We start from the raw sequence: 17,460 nt of genomic DNA on the forward strand, positions 1-17,460 counted from the left end.
ATAAAATGAACAGCTAATAGATGAAGGAAAAACTCCTGGTGCCACAAACACACCCAACTGGGCTAACTGTTAGTCACACTAAATTCAGAAGGTATCTTGATAGAGTTAATACAAATGCAGACTTTTGCAAGACAAGTGTTAAATTTACTATTTATCATAAAACAGTGAAATTCACTATACTTAAAAATCTGACCAAAGGACAAACCCACTGATTAGCTACCACAAAGTACACAACTTACATAGGTCAGTATGTTTCAAACTGATTCCTCTTTACATGTAACTGGTAAAAGAAAAACAGCTGCATGGACAATTTTGTTTATCATTGGGAGATTTTTTGTGTATTGGGTTTTTTGTGGGTTTTTTTCTTTTTACATTTTCCATGGCAAGCAAGTAAGGCCCTAAGAATGTTGTGCTTTGGTTTCCAGTTCAACAACCTCCCCACCCACCCACTTACATTTTTCAGAAAGAACACTTTTTTGCTCTGCCGCAAAAATCTACTGAGACTGAAGTCAGTCACTTAAATTTGGCAATTAAGAACTCGAAGAAGATAGCCGCCTCAGAGCTAAATATTCATAATTCGAAGGCTTTGCACAAATAACACAGATTTAAACGACCGACAGAAGCCACAATACAATTCAATTTCTGCTAAATCCTTCTTTGCCAATTTCAATAATGTTTTGCAAATATACTTTCTTTCAGCACTTTTTATGCTTCTTCCGTTAATTTGTCCTTGCCTCCTATAACAAAGCTAGCAAAATGAAGAAAAAGGATTTTGAAAAAAGTTACCATTTTTGTCACTAACATCAGCAGTGATTCTAAGTAAAGGAAAATACCCTGCATGCTTTGTTTGCCACATACTTCAGAATACAGTAGCTAATTTAAGTTTAAAAATGGATTAAAATATAGCAAAACAAGTTAATAAAAACCCCTCACACTTGGGTAGAAAGTCTCTCACACTTCACTTCGCACGCTCTCTTTAAGAAAATGCATGCTGTACTAATTTTTGCCAGCTAATAGAGCAAGCCAATTCACAGCAAACATTCTGAATGGATACGCTGTGACTGAACACTTAACTTCAGATTGCATCTTTGACATTTAATTACTTTGTACAAAAAAATAAGAAGAAATATGCAGTGAAATGGAACATTCAGTAAACTAGAATCAAACTGTGATTTCAGCAAGGACACACAAAAAAAACTATCCAGAAATCAGCTTCATTTTACAGTATTAGCATGTAAGGAAGTCCACTTTTTCTGTGAACACGAGCCTCATAACTGAAGGTTACATTGAACACAATTCACCAAAAAAAAGAATAAAGAAAACCTCAAAAAAAACAATAGCTGTTTCAAGCAGGATCAGTATCAGGTATTAACGGTACATGTTAGTTGCCAAAATGATATTTTAGATGTTCCAATATAACAAAGTCTCCACTGTTCTTGCCACTATTTTTGATATATTATGACATTTTGAAATTTTTATTCTCTTAAAAGAAATGGTTCCGCAATATTCTCCAGGAACAGTGTAGTACAAGCCCAAGCAATATTAGGTTCACTTTCAAAAAACATGAACAAATCTGAATTGTGCCACCAACATTAGGCTGAAGGAGCCAGAAGTTCTGGCACAACCAATCACTACTATGCTGGGCAACTGCTACTTGGCATAAGGAGGAAGTCTCTGTTGTTTTGCTGATAAAAATCTTACACTGGCTCTTCTCCATATCAGACAGAATTGCTTCAAGGATAACATACCCATCTTAGTAGTCAAAGCTCAAAAATGATGAAATAGTTTCCTGCATACAGCATTAGAAATAAATTATGTACCGAAGAGGCACTTGGAGGAATGAACTCCCAAGATCAAAATTAATAATTAATACATTTCAGAGCAATTCTACCTTAAGATTTCATTTTATCCCTAAGAAACTATAAAATACATTTACCTGCGACACCCCCATGAAATAAAAGTGTTTGTTGTGTACACTTAGGTTTGACTTAACCCAAACCATTCAAATGCAAGTGAAGATGTGCCATCAGTTTAAGTAAGAGGCAGCAGCGTTAGTGTACAGAGTTGGGGTAGCCCAAGTCTGTTGGTACATTTATCAGAAAGGTTGGAAGAAAATCCCCAACTGCTTCAGTTTATGATGGAGACTCTGGCCACAAAGCAGAGGCTGTGTTTTGAAAGCATGCACAACAACCGACAGTTAGCAGGAGTATCATCATCCCAGAGTAGATTGGACATCTAAACACTTGTTTCTTGGGGGGTACAGGGAAAGGAGAACATTCTCATGCATACAATTTACTAGTAACCCTTACATACTTCAAGTAAGATTCCAACTAACCGCGTTACTATTTTTCTGGCAATAAAAAAATATTTCACCATTCCTGAAGATTATCCATCCTGCCAGTGCTACAGATACCACCTTCTCATTGACTGCCCATTATTTGTCTCACAATGACTGCTGTAAGAAATGAAATCCAAATAACCACATCTGAAAAAGCTATCCTCCCACAGAAACTTCTCTTTTCGTAAACACACACAAAAAAAATCTCAGTCTTTAATATGACATATTTTCTCTTTGAAACATCAGGGTAATCTTGTCCTCCTACACACTTACAAACTTGCCAGACGCATCCTTCCAATTAACTACAAACAACATGAATCTTCTATAAAAACACACTAGCACTGCTTTCAGTGGCCATTCCACTCAGAGATTAATCTAATTTTGTTTCTAATGAAAAAAGCAAACTACTCTGAACACATGAAATGAAAGTGAAAGACCTTATGGACTCAAACCCATGACTTAACCAGCTACATTACTTGAAAGTGTGTAAATGCTGCAACGTGAGCCAAAGCAGCTTGCTTGGTCATCCACTGATCAAGTTCGTTTTTAAAAACTTAATGTGTTAACGTTGTAAGAAAAATGCTTCACTTTCTCTGCACATCTAAATTTATGCAATAAATGAGACTGGTTGTACAAAGCTGGTAAGGAATACAGTTTTGCTACCCAGAATGCTGCTGGATTGACATGGCCATAAAGGTGCCTGCCCCTAAGCACGCCCCCAGCATCCCACCGCGAACAGACCACAGCCAGTCACCACCTCAGCACCCCAGCTTATCTTCCAAGGGACTGCAGCGCAGGTTTAGCACTCACCATTTTCCGCTGTTCCCTCACCGAGCTCTGTAACTGTAATGAAAACATCTTTCTAACCTACGTTGTCTCCACTGCCTGTTGACCGTCCATCACTGCCTACTGAATCAGCTGATGATCTACATGCAGCTCACAGCTTGCCAAGGCTCACAGACCTGAAAAGTAATTTCTCCAGAGCTTCCTACGCTCTTTCCACTGCCACACCACTCACCTAAGATAAAATTGATGCCTTGCCTTACCATGCTGGCTAGACACACTCTCTTGGGAAGAGGAAGGACAAAGACCCTCCAGCTCTCCTGGGAAGCCTCCATGCTGCATCCAGACACCCCACAAGAGCACCAAGCCTTGCGCTGCCCCAGATGACTGAGAAAAGCCCTCCCTCCCCAGCTGCTAAAGCTTTGCTCTTGCTTTGTCACACAAGTCACCAACGCTACTTGGGAAAACCAGGAGACAAGATCCATCTAGGCCTGCATCTGCCTCCCATAACTGCAGTCACAGGACTAGCAAAAGAAAAGAAAAAAAAACACCACACAAAAAAAACCCCAACAAAAACTCCAAACCAAAAAAAACCCCAGCATCGTATCAGAGCATAGATCTCAGGCAACAAAATTTGTCCATTTGTCCACCACAGGAGGTGACCCTCACTTTCAAGTCACACCTCATAGTTTAGGGTGATGAGTTTTGACAAGTTTCTCCACAAGCAGCAGTTTCAAGGTTGGTTTACTGAGGAAAAAAAGAGAAGCTGAACGCGGTGAAGATCTCCTCTTACATGAATTACTGCTCTCTCCCACAAATAACACAGCTACAGCTTTCCTGGGCAGAGTCAATAGAGAAAGTTTCCTCTGATGGATGAACCAAACATTTTCATCTGGTTTTCTCTGTACTGAGTACTTTGCAGAGTTTTCTATTCCACCCTAACTCCTCCAATGCCTTCAGACTTGTGTAACTCTTCTATTACTGTTGTTTGTTGTTTTATTTTTTTTAACAGATGCTTTTGGTTTCTGCTTCCATTCTTGAAGTACATACAGGGGACGTTGCGCTGGTACGCAATTTTGTCACAACAGCAACATCTGCTTATCCTACTGGATGCTCCGGTCCACGCAGAGGCATCCCAGGCTGCCTGCAATACCACCTTTTTCTTGAACAAAGGAGATCCAAGAGTCTGGTCAGCAAAGCAGGATCAACAAGAACAAGCTTCAGGGTGAGCTGAGAAGAGGTCTGGGTCTGCCCAGACTTGCAGCCCAACGTGTGCGATACAGCCCTGCATCCTTCACCTCCCACCACCACATGATGCAGAAGAAGAAAAAAAACATCCAAGTAGAGGAATTAAGTACAAGGTATTTCCCAATAGTGGTTTTGTTGTGCTTTTTGTCTTGAATAAAGTGGCAAATTGTTAACCGATTTTCTTGTTTGGGACATTTAGGACAGCTAAGATAACTCATGTACAGCGTGAAGCTATCGCACTTCATTAAACAGCACCCAACCCCCACATAAAGGCTCTATTCAGTGAAGCAGCCCCTCACTGGAAAGGGATGAAGCGACCACAATTTAGGGCCATTTAATTCCTGAAAGACAGCCTCTATACTGGGATCCAATGTCCTTTAATTTAGCCACATTAGCCTCCTACCATTACTGTATTCATCTCAACTTTCCTGTAAATTCCCCTGGAGAAGGGCCCTTAATGAAGAAATCATCTGCCTTAAGGCTATGTAAATGGCTTATATTTACATCACTTTCTTGGCAACACAGTCAAGTCAGACATAAAACACCGTATTCCCCCAAAATGGAGAAAATGTGCTACGACAGGCACCAATGCTGAAAGAGAGCTGAGAGGAGGTTGCTAATGGTGTATTTTTCCTGTCAGAACACTTTGCGTTTTATTTTTTGAAGAAAATAATCAAACATCTTTGCACTAAAAAAAGACAGCTCTGCAATGAAAACAAAGTAAAAAATGAGTTTTCCTGTTTATCTAAAACTTTACCACAGAAAGTCTTATTGTGTGGTTAAATGACATAATCACACACGATTTCCAAAAACCCACAAAATGGTCACCATTTTTTCTGCCTGAAAAATACCCACAGAATTTTAGTAAGAATGTCACACTACCAAGACATTTTTACATCCAGACTGTTTAAATTAATGGTACAGCAGAATACATACGCACAAAATCGAGAAGAAATAAATTGCTTTTACACCACTTAAAGTATCTGAAGACATTAAACTTTCTTGAATTAAAATCTAGATTTATTGTTCTCATTTACTTGGCCCTGCAGTCCCAACTTAATGTATGAAACCAAGTGGGTTCTCATTCCTTGCAAAGCACATGCATTTCCCACATCTAAAACAGCTGGCACAGATATGAGTATTTGGGATCATATGGCTTAAACACGGTCCTGCTTCTCCAGCAGGAAACCATCTTTTACCCTAAGCAGAAGAATGACTGATTTCCCGCCTGTTCCTAGTCTGCATCCTTGAGACTAGAAGAAATCTGTTATTAACTGTGGTAACTGGACTGCAAGGAGCCTTCAATCATGCATGAGTATTGAACTTTTCTTACAAGATAGAAAAGTTAGAAAAACTAGTGGAAAGCTTAAGTACCACCGGTGATTCAGCACCCTGGATAAACTAAATTATGCTCTAATGGCACAAAATACAACACTGAACAAATCTAGAGGAACTCAGCCAGACCTCCAAATTCAACTCTGATTTGGTTTTGGTGGTGGTGATAGAAGTAACAGGAGAATATTTATATTTCAGATCTTCATTGTACCTCTAGGGTTTTTACCTCTAGCTGTACTCCTTAACTTTTAATTATTTCTTCGTTCAGTTTTCGATATAACGTGGCAAGACTTCAGGGCATTAAATATTGTGGAATCTTTATTAAATCAGCTGATCTTTTGCAACCTCCAGCAGTTTTCTATAATCCTTGAAAGATTCAGCTACTGCTAACTTCCCTTTCTCAACTTAGGCAAAAGACCAATTGTAAATACAGAACATATTTCTGAGGCCAGAAACATTTTAATGGCATATTATGAGAAAGGGTCATATTTAAGAATGAGGGTAATCAACACTCAAAATTAACAGCAGAATGGAAGTTGTTCCAAAACACTAAGTACATCAAAACTAACACTTTAAAAAAAATAATTAACTGAACTAAAGCCAATAGAAGAGATTCTCAACTGGCTAAAATAGAAATGCATCAATTTTAAAAGTGAACTTAATCATAGTGTCTAGACCAGAAAAAGGCTGCAGACATGAAGTAGCAACTTATTTCCTGCTAACTAGGCATCAGTCCAGTGTTCTGCTTATTGATTTGACACACCTATACAACAAATATTCTTATCTGCAAGGTACACGCAAAACCAAATACCATCAAACAAATAGTATTCTATAGTACAGAAATACTTCAATTTTTTTGGATTTCTCTTAAAAGAAAACACCAACATTGTTCTTCCAGTTACTGCTAAATAATTCAAGATTTTTTTTTTTTCACATTACATTTATATTGTCCTCAAAGTAAATTCATTTTAGCATTCAAAGTAATAACTGAACACACAGACAGTTGCAAAGCCCTGGTTTGCACAACTCCTGCAGCTCATTCTGGCGGTGTCAGTCACCAGACCCAGGCTGCGGTGCTCTGCACAAGGTGGTCTTGGGCTGCAGCATCAAACACAGCCACCACCTCCTCCCCGTTCTCCCTGGAAGGGCAGGGCTGCTGCCCAGGTGGCCCCTCGCACCAGTGCACCTCTGCCATCAGGGGTGCACCCCACTGGGACTGGAAGGGTCACACCATGACACACACACACCCCCCAGGCTCAGCCACAACGCTACTGGTATCTCACCCACTGTTACTCTGGCACCTGTAAGAAGTTGCTTATCCCTACCTGCCATGGCTTTGCAGACCTGACCGAGTTTGTCTTATTTACTTGCACCCAACTGAAACACAACCATCTTCCTAACAGGGGGGAAAAACCAACAACCCAAAGACACAAAAAGCCGATGCAAATAAACAAAAAGTATCACTCTGAGTTAGGTGTACTTCAGGTTTTATCCAGCCAAGAAGATGACCAAAAGAACCACTGAACAGAATCTGAAGCCAAGACACATTGCAAGGAGGTATCTGTTTTAGGCACATTACATTTCCTCACAGAAACCTGAATGAGATTCAAACTGATTTCTTCCAGCTTAGACAAAACAGGAATGTAACATGCCACTTGTCCCATAAACAGAAGCCCATCAATGGTTTTGTAGCAACCCCATCCTACATGAACATTCATTTGAAAATCATAAGAGAGCCATGCTTTAAACAAAAATGCAAAAAACCCACGCAGAACAACCAGTCCCACCGCTTCCTTTCCACAGGAACCTGTGCCTCCAGTCCCTAAAACTACAATTCATATGCACCATAATACAAAGTATTTTCATAAGCATCAGGTCCTGCAAGATAATGAATAAAATCCCAATGTACCAAGTTATGTATTTCTAACTTTCCCATTTATATACGGTAATAATCACTTAATCCCTATGCAACCCATTGAAACTAACAACTCATAAACGCAAAGACTTATTTTATTCCATACCTACAGTACACTGAATTGTGCCAATGGCTTCAGTGAGTGGACATAAACAGAAAATTATAGGAGGTAGGGTTCCCCCCCACCCCTTTCACCGTATCCTGATGTTTGAGGCTTAATTCTCCCATTCACTGTCTCATACTCATTTTGACAGACATCGGGCAAGCACAGCTTTTACAGCCATCTCCCTGTAACTGCCAAGCGTCACAGGCTAGCCTCTCTAACCATACTGCCTGCTGCGAGACACGGCAGGTTCCTCAGAGGCAGCTGCAACTCACAAAGGTCACAGTAAAATTCTCCCAAGTCACTTCAGCAAGCCTCAGCATCCCCATGCCTATGCCAAAGGAGCAGAGGGGGACACACCACAAAGCAAAGCAAACTCTTGCAGACTAAGCCACTGCAGTATGTCCCACAGCGGACTTCAGAACAGCGCTCTGGAGTTATGAAAACCATAATTAAATCATGCGCATAACAGAAGTGGAAATTCTTAAACAGTATAACTACTCAACCAAGTTTCTTCAAGTCCCATTTTACCACAATTTGACTAACATTTGCATATCGTGCTCTTAGACAAGCTAGGTAAAAACAGGTCACGAAACACATCATGCATTTCTTCGGTGCTGCACTAAATATAATTTTGTATACATCTGCACCTTTCCTCAGCCACTGCCAGCTGCACAGAGTGGGGGCAGAAAAAGTATTTTTCTGTTAGCCCCATTTGCTGCTAGCCCTACTTATGTGGACTTTACAATAGTAACACAGAGTAAAAACTAACTGCAGGAAATAAAGTGAGGGGAAAAAAATACAGATTAACAGCTAAGTTCAGGGAAGCGTAGTAAGCCTCACTTTCAGTCCTCACGGCAGGGGAAGATAGAAATTAGCTTCCTTAAAAATCGTTGGTAATTCTTGTTTGTCTTGAAGACTAGTTTAATAATTAGTGTCACTAGAAGTCACTAGTTTTGTGTCAGCATTTATTAAGATTGTTAATAACAGCTGCGCAGGGAATTTAATAGAGCATGTCCAGGGAACTCAGTACATTGTCCAACTTCCCATACCCAGCCTTTCAGCAAGGGTACAGTATCCTCTCTGGTCCATTTCCTAGTACTTTCTATTAAGTCAAGCCGTAAGAACTCAAAATTTATATCATATCTTTCCTAGTTAAATAAAATGGATAAATACAGTTACCCTATTTTTGCCTTCAGGCTGCACACTCATTCTGTATGGTACATACACACACACGCTCCCTGCTGGAACCCAGCAAGTTACTGAGACTATGTTTGTATGATTTTTAAAGTAGGAAAAAAAAAATTGGCTTCACTTATGAGAATTCTCTACCCTGCTCTTAAAAGGAAAGAGAAAAATCAAGACTTTTGACCTGGCTTCATGTTCCCATTCATGTTCACAGGCCAACCTGTGCTGGAAACCTGGCTAGTCAAAACAGTATTAAAACACAGTACTGTAAATCTGTAACAAACAGTAGGATAAATTAATTGGTTTTAAAAAGTAAAGGTGTACTCATAAAATTTGTCAAGTATTTGATCTGTGCAGCCTCTTGTTTAACTAGCCTGTCAGGCTACTTTAAAAAGTGAGAGTTCTATTTTAAGACTATCAAAATCAGTTTGTATCCTTTAAAACCCCATTTAATCCCAACTATGAGTAAACATCAAACATCCCACAAGTACTAAAACAAGAAAGGAATTTTAATGAGAAAACAATCAAGAACTTAAAGTAGTCCTAAGGAATCCATTAAAGTTTTTTGGGTTTGTTTTTGTTTAAAGGAAATGGTGCAAAAAAGTCCTTGCAATCCCAACCTTCCCAAGATTGCGATCTGAAGGCCCTCTTAGATGCCATGCCTTAAAAGGCAAAAATAGTCTAGACATACTGGTAAAACAGAACATTAAAAAAAGTAGATGTAGGCCAGAACATTAAAGAGCACTGCCAGCTGTACTGCGGAATGCATGAAGCCTTCAAGCCCGCCTTGCTGTTTAGACTTAGAAGCGTTACACAGCAGTGTCTCATCCCAAGTAGAAAAGAGCCCACAAACTGTTGTTGCATAACTGCAAATCCACCTACATGTGATTTTATAACTGAAGAACAGATCTGCCCAAAGACTGCAAACAAACTGGGCACACTGCAAACCGAGAACTATAAAATGCCGTTAACAACACAAGAGCCGTAAGCCTGGCAACAATGCCTTCGCCTGCTTGGCCACCGCTCTTACTGTACTGCCACCATGACCTAGACACAATGAACATCCCAGAGACTTAGGACACCAGCCTGTAATTCTGGAAGAGCACTTTTTCCAAAAATACTTTATAAATGTTACTAAGTGATAACATAAGAAAAAACTCAAAGATCTCAATGTTAAATAAAAGGTTTCACCTATATTAGGTAAAAAATTTCTAAGCATTAAACAACGGTTAGGTTTTTTAAATGATGATATTACACTCTTCTAAGTGGTAGCATCAGTTCTAACTAGAAAATAATTTCATAAGACAGAAGTTACTGAAGGTTATTAAAGACTTGCAGAACTTAAGTATTTCATAATATTCACAACTGTGCTTGTTGCCTTCTTGCATCAAGATTTCAGTGTAAAATGTACAAAAGAACAGGAAAACACTCATAAAGAAATGCTTGTAGTTGGTTCATAAAATTATTTCGCAAAAAACTGCCAGAACCGTCATGAGTACTGCTGTATCACTGGCAGATTTATAGCATTTGAAAACAACAGCACTTAGCTTCAGTGAAAGTTACAGCAGAAATATCGCCAACGCCAGATCTAAGCACAGGACATATTCCTACATACCTGGCACACAGCTGCTGTAGGAGGGGAACGATCGTGAACAAGTCCGGCTCACTTGCAACCTGGACACTTTGTGACCATACACACAAGCCAAAGAAAATTTAAAGAAGTGCCTCAAACAGATATAATTGAAGTATCAATACTTGACTATCAAGTTACATATTTAAAAACTTCAGACAATGCTGAAGACACTTGTTTGGTTAAAAATGCATCATATTCTTCCACAAGCTAAGGCATTACATATCAGAGCCGTAATTAATTAATTACAACTGTCAGGAATGCGATACTTGAAGAGTTTAGTTTCCAGTTTAATTTGCACAAAGTAAGATTAAAACATCAAAATTTACTCTGTTTACCTGAAACCACATTTCAGGCATTATGCCATTCTAATAACATACTGCAGCATGAGTACAGCTTTCATCCTGGACATCTACCACATAAAACAATGCTTGAGATCCAGCACCATAAAGACTGCATTACTTGAATCATGCTGTTCTGTACCGCTTGGGCTTCTTAGTTTGGGTGAGTGCTATGCCAGCTCTAAGACCTCTTGTCCCATAGTCTAAAAAATATTTTTGACCCATCTTTACTCTACTCATGGTTGTATGTTCTTACACCTATTCTACATCAGGTTGGTGTTACCTAGCTTTTGCTTTCCTCCTTCCATATCCTGAAGAGTTGATAGTTCAAGGCCCAGAGAAACCTGAACATTACTTCCATGCTTTCCATGTTTTGGAAGCAACTGACTACACAAATCACCTAAGAATTAGGTGACTTACTTAAAAAAATAAGCAGAATATAATTTTTTAATCCAGCTCTAATTCAGAAGTAGCAACTACTACCACTACACAGTAACAGCAGCTGACCCACTGTTAAAATGTCTATTCATTGTGCATCTAGTCATCTCAATATACAAAATTTCCGTATAGAATTATTTGTTGAGGTCTAGAAGCAAGGCAGGTATTTCTGAAATGCAGTTTTGAGCACAGGATGATGCCTATCAAAAAGCGTGCAAGTTGATTTGACAAAATCATGCATTAAATTGCATCAAAAATAACAGATTCCTCCTATACTGGTTAGGTTAGAAGAAAAACACCTCCTACATTTCTAGTCCTTCTTGTCATCTTATCTCAAGATGGTAATTTAATCACTGGGGAGGCTCATCAACAAAAGACATTACAAGAAAGATTAAAAGAAAATAAGGTAGCTTTCCAAATACTAATATCATTAGAACTACATTTCATACTGGAGCATCCGCAATCAGTATAGTGTACCTGTTACTATTACGCTTGTTCGTAACAGGAGGGAAAACATTTATTATAGAGTTTACAGAAATTTCTTCTGAAAGCAGAATCTAGAACTATCCACCATCTCAGAGAGAAGTTTACAACAGGAATGTCGAGTTTACCCGCAGCAGGACAGCAGCCCACAGGCAGATGGTAGTTAAGCAACACCATGGAAGAGACCAAACCCCATTCACCTTTCAGTGGCAAGACAACAGTCTCTTAGTCACACACAGACACAACAAAAAGCAAAGCTAAACAGTTATCATTCTTCCTCTGAAGTAAATGTCAGTATAAAAACATCACCACTCAGCAATGCCAATCTACAACTTTTAAAGAGACATCAAAGAATTTCAGAGACACCAAAGAGACACGTTTTACCTAAAGACGGGTTTTCTAAGCGTATTACAAATTTGATCCTTTTCATATGACATAACAGCATCACTTTTCTGAAGCCAAATGCCAAAGATCGTAAGTTGTTAAGTATGACAGTGGATACTGGTGAACATGCAGCTACACATATGCCACTGAGAGCCAAAGCTCAACATACAACACAGTCTCACATGGGTTTTTTACATAAACAAGTATTTATTGATTGGAAATTGTAAGATAATGAAAGATGAAAGATACAGCTAATCACAGAAAGACTATAAAATACCAATGCAACCCTATGACATAACAGAAGAGGTATTTCCAGCAGAGGCTTGAGAAATACATGTCATCGTACAGGCGAGTAAGGTACACCTCCAAGGCGACCTGCTGCTCAGGTTGTGCCCACTGAGGAACCAGTGAGCAGTGGTGCACAGCCAGGCTGCTGGGCAGTCCCAAGCCCAGCAAGCCCCTCTTAGAAGCAGAGTCCAGAACGTTCCCTCGCCTGACGCAGCAAGACAAGGGCTAGCTGAGTGCAGACAACTGCTGCAAAGCGCACAAAGGAGTAAGGAGGAATTAACAACAAGTACATTTGCTAGAATTAAATTCACAGCAGAAACGAGGCAGGTTTCTAGACCTCCAAGGCGCAGAACAAATGAACAAAGTGCAACTATCACTCGGGGAAAAAACCATCAGGTACGGGGCTGCCCGTGGCACTGCAGCTGCCTCAGAAGGCCCAGATGTCTCCTGCAGTGTTCTGCTTCTCACAGAGACCACAGAGTGCTTTACACCAGGACCAATGACCTGACCACCACAGAATGACCTTACCATGCAGAGAATGTCATCTACTGACCTGCACTAGGTACCACCTATTTTTCTGTAGCATAATTAACACTCCCATTTACATAAAACCAAACTTCACATTAACTGCTGTGCAAGAAATCTTGATTTATTCACACTGCATCCACTGGCAAACTGGTTAACTCCTATAATTTATAAAATGACAACTGCCTATAAAGCACCTGGCTCACCACTAACAACCCATAAACAAAGCAGATCAGAGATGATACTGCTGTGCAGCTGCTCAGGAGCACCGCAGAGGCACCCCGGGAGAAAGGAGCGGAGAAGAGCCAGACATGCCCTGGGATGTGACACACCAGACCGGGGCGGGAGGGTGGGGAGCCCATCTCATCCTCCCCTCCAGAAGCGATCAGAAAGATGCTGAGCTGAAGGCAGAAGGCAGCAATAATTAAATGAGATTACTGAATGCCTCATAGTGGTTTTCAACCAGATTGTAATAGTTAGCAATTAGCTTACTCCTTGGAACATAAATGTTATTACTCTAATTTTTTTTTTATAATTAACAATGAGAATTCTCAATAGTCTTATTACCCATGTAGAACATGTATTACAGGCTTTCTGAGTTGTTTTCTTCATCGCAATAGATCTTGATCGCAAAGACTTTTACTGTAGCCCTGGTTTTAACCAGTTTCTGGATCTGGAAATGTATAATGACAGTAAGCCACAAAACAACTTTTTCCAACATTCAGCTACTCTCCACCAATGAAGATGGGCCTTTTTATTCTGAAAATTGTGAACATATGAACAGCTATTCCCACCAGATTTCATTTAGCTCAAAATGTTGCCTCCACTGGCGGGCAATAGCATATGCTATAGAGAACAAGACGAGAGCAAGCACGCAGTGATACTTCCCAGTACACTCATCAGCAACTTGTAGCTCTGAGACCTCCCAAGCAGAAGTATTATCTTCTTTAAAAGGAATCTCTCTAATGGATTTTTGTAGCATTTGGAACAGACACATGAAGAAAAGAAAGTCTATGTCTGCGCAGAGCCACAGAGGCCATCACTAACCACCACAAATGCCACCCTCTTTGAAGCTAGCACGTGATACAGGTTTTCTGACACTTGCTACTTCCATCAAAAGGTTGCTCCATGATCTTACTGCTCCAGTTAAACCATTCCTAACCACCACCACCAACCAGCCAGGCACAATCATTCACATGAATCGTCCCAGCTGTTAAAGGTGACCGACATTACATTAAATCAAGTGCCTGTGAAAAACAGGCAGGATCCCAGTGAGAACTAAGGAGGGCTCCCAACAGAACCCTGCCTGGTTTCCTCATAACTCATCTAGTGGCCCGATGAACAGCCCACCCGGCGCCACAGTTCCCAAAGAAACCAAGAAGCAAACAACAGGTAGCCATGACTCACCATGGGAATTTCAGTGGGAAATATATGTCTATGCCCAACTTTAATAACAGTAAGATCCTTGAAGGTGCAGAATTACAACATCAAGGAAAAATAGTAATGCATTTAGAAAAGCTGAAGAGAAAAATACAGTAGGGAAAAAAAAAATTAGGCAACCTTATCTAAAGTGAAACTATTTCCAGCAAAGAGATGGTACCTGTGAACTAGCCCATCTCTTTCAGATGACAGCAATGGGCCCCTCCTGATTACTCACACAGTAAACACCTTTCTTCAGCAGCCACACTCAGAAAAAAGGAGAGACACTCCCTAGGAAATTTAAGGGAATACAGACAAAGTACTGAAATGAAACAAATCATTTGAGGATGCCCATAGGGAAGTTTTTCAGGGATATCTGTATGATTATTACACAATAATCTCCATGGGAAGTATTAAAGCCCCCAAAAGCATGGCAAACATAAAACCATGCCAGAGTAATAAAAATAAACTCCAAAGAGCTTTTCTGCTCTGGTCTCCAAGGACAGCTACCTAATCTTTCCTATCTGTTGTAAGGCAAGGTATTGCTCCATCTAAACGCTGTAAAGTCAGTTGAGATGATTTCCAGCTAGATTTCAACTACCCCAAAGGGAAAGCATTTCTTCAGTTAGTGTACACAAGTGTACTGGCTTCTCCCCGACTTCCATTTCAAATTCAGACCCTCACTTTAAAATAAATAATAATAAAAAAGCCCCAAACCAAACACGAGCAATCCATGCTACTCTCAGTGCCCCCCCCTACCCATTCGTTTCTCTTCATGCCACTTCCTTCCCACCTGCCTGATGACACCTCACCAGGTGCCTGGGCCACCCCAGTAGCCCTGGGCACTCTTTTCCTGATACAGTCCAACACTCACCATCTTCCTTCCCTCAAACTTTTTCACGGCATACAGCTGCAGCCCCAGTTACAGCAGATGTTTCCTCAGAGATTCAAACAAACACACACACAACTATTTCAACAGAACAATAAGATACAAGCAGAAGAGCTACTTTCTGAAAAGCTCACCTACCTAACAATAAAACTTTCAAAAAGAGGAAAATCAGTTCAATACTAAGCTGTTCCACATGAGCCCTTTTTATTACTTCCTTGCTATTCTTCATGTTGATATTACTGACCATTAGCAGGCAGGCAGACGTAGGTACTACATAATCGTTCAACTTAACCATGAATATTAGTAAAAAGCCCGAAATAGTAAAATACTGTTTTCTTAATTGCATACCCAATGTAAAATTAACCAAGCACCATAACGCTATTCAACCTCTTCTGGGAGTCAAGAGAAAGCCAGCCAAAATAAGACTCAAAGCAAGCCACACAATATTACATGTGAATTGTTATTATAACCCGTTACATTGGTGCCCCTTTAATAGGACATATTCTGTTGAAATGTAAGTTAAAACTATTGTCCCCTCTAACAGCACTTAAATTACTCCATATGCCTAAAATGTCATACTGCTTTCTCTCTTGCAACAACTCCTGTAACAGTATTTTGAACTGATGAAGACAAACCTACAACAAAGTAACAGAGCCCTACAATCACCTATTTTCAGTCACATGCGGTTTTTTTCCCCTATTCCTTCTGCTTTTGGCAATCAAGAATGGGCATTTGGAAGAACCATTTAAGCTGATGTCCAACAGTTATCCTTCACCCACAGCACTACAAACTAATTTGCACAAAGTCCTTCAACTGAAGATTAGACTCAACAGCAATTGTTTGTCTTGAGCTGATACTGCTGACTGCCAATCATACATGTATTTTAAGACAAATCCTGATGCTAAATGAAGCACAGGCATTGTAATCTTTCCTGCAGCATTCTTTTTACTATATTTACAGACCTTTTATCTTAACCAATACTTTTTTTCTAAGTTTTCTTCTGTGCAAAGGGAGTTCCTCCTTGTTTTTAAGAGCTAGAGTTCTATATTACAGACTTAGATTTAGTTCCTACAGTATTTCTACAAATGTATTAAACTTTTTAATTAAAACAGCTATACTTGTCAAATAAGTGAATTAAATACACTGCGGACCGTGTTCTCTCTTTTCTAAAACTGCTCAGTTTTCCACCAGTTTGCAAAATTCAGTGGCCTGCTCTACCAATCCTTACCATGAATTGTAGAGCTACTTCAGAATACAATTGTGCAGAAACTAAACGTGTCGAGACAGTACATAGGTTTCCACCCTATATTAGCTAATTTAATTTCTTGTTAACTTCTGACCCACTGAATTCATACACTCTGTAGGAACCATGCGCACTAACTCAGATCACTCTTACTAAAAAGGCCCAGCGCATCACTCAGTTACCCTGAAGATACTAATCCACACGTATACAACTTCCTAACAATGCACTGAAGTAGCGATGTCTTTGTTCAACAGACAATAAAACTCCCCTATCTGTAACTCCAGCACAGTGTGGTTTTCCCTCCCATCTTTCTTTACAAGACTCGAAAATTTAAGAGGTGTACTCCATGTATCTTGGGAACTTGTTCCAAGCAGATCAGGATTTGCTTACTCACGATCAGTAATTACTCATTTTAACGACAAGCTTTTAACGTCACCTGCCACAGTTATTAGTGTACTACAGAAAGTATCAGCAGTAGGAACAGAAACAAAAATCCCGAGGGCAGATTATTTCAGCACCACCCCAGGATTTCTACCACATGGACAGTTTTTAACAGCTCCAAGACAGGTAGGTGTTGCACAGCGATGACAGATCCCTTGGCTTCAGTCCTAAAAACACATCATGCAAATACAGCTATTCCCCGTTGTTAAGACTACTTGGGTAACACACTCATCGCTACCACTTGCGGGCCACATTCTACTCTACGCTGAGGAGAGAAAAAACAAGTCACACTTCCAGATTTTCACTGTGTGTTTGCAAAAAGCGATCACATATTCATCACCGCAGTCCTCTATAAACTTGTGTCACTGTTGAACCTAGGATACTTTGAAGGTATTTTACACAAAACCTGTACAAACAAGCTTTGTTTCGTACTAACCAGTAGCGGCTTTAAATGCTGAAGTTCCTACCT

The 17,460-nt window shown here is 39.9% G+C and overlaps 1 protein-coding gene across 2 annotated transcripts in view; it reads right to left on the reverse strand.

Moving 5' to 3' along the window:
- The window catches only part of CMTM4 (CKLF like MARVEL transmembrane domain containing 4), a 55,735-nt gene that overhangs the window by 25,510 nt on the left and 12,765 nt on the right, over positions 1-17,460 (reverse strand). The window lies entirely within an intron of this gene.

The sequence above is a fragment of the Falco punctatus genome (assembly GCF_963210335.1).
Source record: "Falco punctatus genome assembly, chromosome: 14".
NCBI classification, from domain to species: Eukaryota; Metazoa; Chordata; class Aves; order Falconiformes; family Falconidae; genus Falco; species Falco punctatus.